The sequence below is a fragment of the Tachypleus tridentatus genome, chromosome 6, assembly GCF_004210375.1.
Source record: "Tachypleus tridentatus isolate NWPU-2018 chromosome 6, ASM421037v1, whole genome shotgun sequence".
Classification (NCBI taxonomy): Eukaryota; Metazoa; Arthropoda; class Merostomata; order Xiphosura; family Limulidae; genus Tachypleus; species Tachypleus tridentatus.
Window position 1 is genome coordinate 155,249,881 of NC_134830.1, and position 7,323 is coordinate 155,257,203.

Consider the following 7,323-nt stretch of genomic DNA (forward strand, 5'->3'; position numbering starts at 1 on the left):
TTCAGTTAACACTATTATCTAATTAATTTTATTTCTAACAAACAAGGTTCACTTTTCCTACAAATATATTCTAGTAATGTATTACGCTCTCTCTATGTTTTCTTTCATATTTCCCAAGAAATAAATCATAATTTATTTCACTCTGTCGTGTCTTGTGTTTACTATTCCTCACATGATGCTGTACTACTGCAGCTAATATTTTTCTATTTGTTTTGTTTTTGAATTTCGCACAAAGCGACTCGAGTGCTATCTGTGCTAGTCGTCCCTAATTTTGCAGGGTAAGACTAGAGGGAAGGCAGCTAGTCATCACCACCCACCACCAACTTTTGGGCTACTCTTTTACCAACGAATAGTGGGATTGACTGTCACATTATAACGACCCCACGACTGAAAGGGCAAGCATGTTTGGCGCGATGGGGATGCGAACCTGCGATCCTTGGATTCTGAGTCGCACGCCTTAACGCGCTTGGCCATGCCGGGCCAATGTTTCTCTATCAGTGACCTTGTCTACTACTACGTGGTAAGGAAGTATTACACTTTCTTTCATATAAACATTCACTTGTTTATTACAACAATATTGCTATATTAATTAATACCAATGCTTGTAGCTACAATCTATGAACATGGTGAGTAGGAGTTGTACATTGATTTTTCCATAAGAAGTCTGAAAGGTGTTCTACTGCTAATTCGATATTTTCGAAAATTTCGTAGAGTTGACATTCAAGTCATACAAACTTTTTATGTTTTTGTGTGAACAGGATGGCAAAGCTCGTTATGAACACTGGATAAAGAAACAAGGGCTACAAACAGTTAGCCTGATTCCAACTTGATACATGAAAGTCGAACTGCAAAATGTATTTTGGAAATAAAAATCGAGTTTATTCCCCAAAAAGTCTAGATGAGTGTGATATATATTCATTTGTTATCAATGTTCTTCTCTTTTCTGATGTTTGTTTAAATTTTTTTGAGGAACATAATAATAAAAAATGTCACTGTGATGAGGGAAATAATAAATATATCTAATTAAAAGTTTGTTTTCTTTCTAATTTGTAAACAATTTCTACACGATAAAAGAAAGAATATTAATTTCGAAGTCTTGGTATATGAATTATAGAAAATTTATTTTTGAAACTAAAATAAGTTGTATGTAATTTAAATTATCAGATTTATGTAGTATTGCAAAATATCTTTCGAACAAACAGTCTTCAAAACTGCATAATCAGTGATATTATTGGGCCGCACACTGATGTGACATCAAAAGATTAATTTAAAAAAAAATAAAATGAAAGCAGTGACCGTCTGATTAATTAAAGTTCGCTATTGAATCGTTACTACCATCTATAGTCAAAAATCATTATTAGATGTGATTTTATTATAATCTTAAATTAAAATTTCCTTAGTCAACAGGCACACACAAAACAATATTTTTTGTCATTCTTTTTATACTGTTCAGTACAACTAGATGGCGCTATACTCTAGAACATTTTTTATAGGAAACTTCCTTTTATCAAATGAAATCATGGTTTCAGAACGTATAAAAAAATAAAACTGAAATTTATATATTTCTCCATGTATGGCAGTTCCAGTCCCAACATATAATAGTTTATTTTATCTATTTTAATCGTTTCCTTTTTAATAAGTAACTAAATCAGTGTGGAAGAAGAAGGACATTGGCCTTACTTTACGTTAACACTTCCATATTTCCTGCATGGTTACAGTTTTACTGTGATACAGGAAAACAGTATGACATTTTATTGTTTACTTTAATAACATTCATCAAAACTCTTAAAAGCACAAACGATTTTATTATATTCACTAACTTGTGATCTAATGAACCAAAGGTGATCAGAATTAGATAATAAATCCAGAGATTAATACAGCTAATTAAGAATAACATTTCTAGTTCTTAACAGCCATAATATCAACAATATCTCATAAGATCTAGGTTATTTCTAAACAAGATATCAAGCTAATAATGTAGTGTAATCGTAAAAAAGTGAATAAAATGAAACCTAATAAACATTATAAAATACATTTACACTTAACATGACACGTTAGTATTAGACCTATTACATTGTTAACCGTTGCATTTCCTGATTATTTTGCAGAGATTTTCAAGATTTTTAAGAGTTTATCATAATATTATTACAACCACACTATATATGTGTAATATCTATTGCTGAATGCGTGTTTCTTTACCGACCGGCTTGTAAAAGGCAAATATAGATTGCGGAATACGATATAAGTATACTATATAAAGAAATTTATTTAACGACAACATGAGAGGTTACTCTTACATTCTATACCAACTGAGAAGAAACTCTGATGATATAAGTACTTGTCAATAGAAAATAGCGATCGGTAAGTTTATTTATATATGTGCTTTTATTACAGCAAAGCCACATCCGGCTATCTGTCTGAGTTTTCCGTGTATTCAGTTGTCTCTACTGTGAAACATAGAACATTAAGTAAATAAGAAATAATTATTGGAACCACCGTGAAACGTATAATTTAAGTAAAATGAGAACTTTACACATAATGTTGTCATTAATAACTCAGAGTGAAAGATTCACAAAACATAACGTCAGTTTACTTATCCTAAACTTAACAGGAGTATGAAAAACAAATAAATAATAATAAAATGTAAAATAGAAGACAAATAAATTTTTCACATAAAATAATTCAGATTTCAAGAAAGAGAAACAAATTATTCTGTAATTTACTTTTCGAAGAACTGACGATATAAACACCATAATGTCTATTTGTCATGATGACGGATTTTGAAAATACACCAGTATCCAAAAGAAATTAAAAACATTTTGTGAAATTTGTTGCGTTCATTTGTTATCTAAATTCGTTTCGCAATAAATCTGACGAAATAGCCAATTATGAAATATGACCTTCGCATAATTTGTCATATAACATTCGAGAGTTTCGTAACTCACAGCTATGGCCTTCAGTATGATTGCGTCATATCCCCACGTTTGGTAAATACGAAAACTTGAAGAATGCTTTTAACATAACCGACTAACTTACAGGTGCTATCAACGTCTTTTACCTTATCGCCCTCTAATGAAGATGAAAACAGTGGTAAGTCTTCTACAGTTTATTCTATAAGTTAATTATTGGTTAAACTGTAACACAACTCATCGGAGACAAATAGTTGTATTTGTTGTGTGGTATTATTTCAGTATAAAAAGTAGCACTTCTCTACGCAGAATAATATGAGATAACACTGGGGAACACTCATTTTGTTGCATTTAAAAAAAGACCTTTCTATAGTCAATTTGAGTGTGTTGATTTCAAATCTGAAGTCGATTTTTGTCTGCAAGCTACAAATTTTATGCAATTTGACATTTTTATTTATTTTTTAATTTTTCGTTATTATAGGAAATTATAGGAATAGCTTATCAATTTCGGAACGTGGAAAGGTTCAGATTCAGAAGAACAGTTCTCCGATTGTGTACACTTTTCTGACAATTCACTGTCACAACTGTCTTGTTCGCTTGTATCATGTCCAATGTCTTTATCGTCCAATGAAGGCAAGCCTTTGAAAACTGGAACAGGAACTTCTTCAGATTGCAGAGCAGGCCGAATAGCTGAGGGAATGTTCGGATACGTAATCTTATGTCGGTTTTTCTTCCCAACACCCGTTGTGTTTACCACGCAGAAATAACAGTCAGTTACATGGTTGGTGGGCTCGCGCCAAATCATTGGAACACCAAAAGGCAGACCATTGCGTTTTCCTTTGGTCCAGTCTCGAAGCATTTCCTCACAATTGTGGCACACAACATGAGGAGCCCATTGCTTGTCTTGATCACCAAGATGAACTTCAAAATATGCCTTGTAGGCACGCTTGACGAACGAGGATATGTTACGTCTCTGACGATTGAGTGTGTAGCATCCGCATATGTAGCAGAAGGCATCAGGCTTGTTTCTCCAATGATATCTATTTTTGGAAGCCATGTTTGATCTGAAACAAAAGAAGAATGATCAAAATATTAGAAGCTATCTATATATAAGGACGTGAAAATGCTTATTCATGGTTTACGCAAGTTCACATTTGTACAATTTCATTAACCTCAAATTGCATACAAACTAGAGCTTGTAGAGAAACACTAATTTCAGATTTGAAATCAGCGCCTAAAACTCCTTCAGAATCAGTTAAAATATCCAATGCAACTCAAAGTTACTGAAAAAGTGTTCCCCAGTATAATTAGACAAAAATTAATTACTGATCAAATTTCGGGACATTGTAAGTATGATAAAATAGATAACGCAATTCTTAAAATGGCACTTATATATAGTATAAAAGAATTCCCAGTAAAACAGCACTTTGACAAATGTTCTCTTTATATGAAACAAAAAACAGGAGGAATTATGTCGAATTTCCCACCATGCTCTTCGTATGGTATCTATCCCAACACCAGTAAAATAACGTTTATGTTGACTAGATTCAGTATATTTTCAATCTTTTGAAATTTCAAATATAATTATTTATACAAGTTAGGCTAAACGATTTAGACTTTAGAAGAATAATGCCATTTGTTTTATAGTAATATATTCTACATAAGAACATTTTACAATAAAATCTTAAAGCTTTATGGGGAGATTGTTATACGATAGGCTGAGTTACATTGTACGAGTTTGTGTTTGTGTATCTGTTTGTGTCTGTAAAATAACTATGGATATACACAACTTCCTCACAGACCAAGCGAGTAGCTTGTTTGTTTTTTATTGGTCATAGTTTCATAAGGGAAATGATTTTTGCTGTTTAATTTTTCAGGTTTTCTTTCTACTTTTGATTATTATCGTCCACACTGTCAGAAGTGACGTCAGGAACGAAATAACCGAAAACATTTACAATGGTTATGGTGGTCATAAAGATAAAAGGTGAAATAGGAGCGCTGTTCAAAGAGATGGGAATAAAAGTGGTTTTACCGGTAAACCAGGATTCGTAATAGGTAGTGGAAATGGAAAATACAAGAATATGTTTGAAAAGACCCAAACTTTGGATTGGGTTATGACAGTGGCCTTAACTTAAGAGGTGGGTTGGGAAGAGAAACACGAACAGCAAAACAATCAGAAATTGAGTTCGGAAATGATCTAAGAGAAAGATTATTGGGATAGTGAACTAACAAGAAATGAAAGTTTTTATTTGGATGCTTAGAATCACACTGCTGGATGATAATTGGTAAGAGCTCAATTAATTTCGATGTTGAAGTTAATATAAATAAATGAGTATCTCAAAATTTAAATACGAAAGAGTTTCGAATAAATTTAATCAATTTAACCACTGACCATTAAACTCGACTTGTGAGTCTGTAGATCGCGTGTTCAAATTCCTATGGTGTCAAACGTGCTTGCACTCTCATTGGAAAAAGTGCAGCCCAAAATCATCAAAATTCTTGACATATGTAATATTTCTTTTATTAATGGGAATATTTTATCACATGATATAAGAATGCATAGTCTGCTCTTTTAATAACTGTCATACAATATCGTCAGTGGTTTGGAAGAACCTGCTTTGTTAACTTTACTATTTTTAAAAGTTCTGAATATTTAAAAAAATGCTGCTTTCTTAAGGTTAAGAAAAGTAATTTGTTTTCTAAATAATGTGTAATGTCTAATAGCTTAAAATTTCTACACATTAAAAAAATGATTAGTTCTGAAATAAGAAACATAAGTGTCTTACGTCAAGTTGTATTCTTAAAGTATAGCTACACACTGGGCTATGAGAAATTTGTAATCGCATAGAACCGACTCCAGATATTAGTGATTAAATTCACTCAAGTCATTGCTAACTCGTTGGGAAATGAGAGAGAATTGTTGTATTTGTACAGAATGGAAATTTTCAGTTTTATTAAAGGTTAAGATTGGAACATTTTAACTTCTACTTTACATGTAACTGTGAAGAAAGAGTTGGAGATTCATAAGTTGAATAACCTGTGTGATACGTTATATCTCACACAAGATATTTATATATAAGTCTGTTATATAAACATTTTATGCAAATTGAACATATATAAATAGAAAATTTACGTGTGTGTATATATACAGATTATTGAATAGTTCATATGAAACCAAATACAACTGTAACAAAATAATTAGTAGTATTTTTAAAACACAAACATCCTGAGATTAACAAAGGGAAAGTTTGCAGCTATGTGTTAACCTGAAGTTAAACTAAGAAGGTGGAAACATTGTTCCCAACTCTATCTGAATAAAAGTTTTAATACCCATACCAAATGTCTTGAGATTAATTTTTTACTTCAATAAAGTTTCTCGTGAATACGAATAAACTTCCCTTATCTTTTAAAAAATCATTAAAGTTATTAAAATAACTTATGACAACATCGACAGTTCTGTGGTTTTAATTCAATTGATATGAAAGTTCATATACGTTTTCTTTTTTCACTGCTTTTTAGGATCCGGATTATCGCTGATAGAAATGATATTCTGAAATCTTACCTTTATTCAAATAACACCAGAAGGTTATATAGTGCAAGAAAAATATATTCTTGAACTTATTGTAAACTGAATATTGAAATAAAAAATTGCATTGAAATTTAGTTTGATTATTTTGTGGTTATAGAAAACACAAAAGAATAAACTGAATCAAATAAGAAATAAAGTGTAATTTACGCTTAAAAGAAAACTTTCGTTAATCTATCTCTCTGTGTGTTTCTCCTGTTACAGGAACATTTTTCGATACAGGTTGAAATGCTTCCTTAGGTTAATTTATGTAGAACATATTTCGAGTGTTGACAATTCGAAGAAGAAATGTTCTAGAAGAAATATTACCACGTGGTGAAATGTTTGATCCTGAAATTTATCTTTTATCTGTACTCACATTATTGTTATCGATATTTGATCTGTAAGCCAGCTGATAGCATCAACTAATTACAGACTAAACTGAACGCTAAACGAGCAGCGGAAACTTTCACAACATCTTTTATAAAATCATTGTTGTTCTATAATCATCATTGTTTTATGCACGTATGTACTGATACTTCACTGTAACCTGTATCACACTTCTTATTATTAAGCAAAATATTATGAGGCTTGTAAAATATTTGTTTAAAAATTAATGTTTCTCTATTGGTGGCCTTGTCTACTACTAGGTTGTTGGGAAGTATTATTTTGTTTCACGTTTTCTTTCATTTAAACGTTCACTAGTTTGTTGCAATTATATTGCTAAATGAACTAATAGCATTGCTAGGAACAAAGTCTATGAACGATATGAGAGCAATTATACATTAATTGTGCCAAAAGAAATATGAAAGGTGTTCTACACAATTATAACATATGTATCTGGTACAA

At 31.3% G+C, this 7,323-nt stretch overlaps 1 long non-coding RNA gene across 1 annotated transcript; it reads left to right on the forward strand.

Moving 5' to 3' along the window:
• Positions 1-2,376: 2,376 nt before the first annotated feature.
• On the forward strand, positions 2,377-6,594 carry LOC143251509 (uncharacterized). Its single transcript, XR_013028610.1, has 3 exons — positions 2,377-3,090; positions 4,787-5,194; positions 6,429-6,594. It is a non-coding gene; the product is annotated as an uncharacterized LOC143251509 (long non-coding RNA).
• Positions 6,595-7,323: the final 729 nt, after the last annotated feature.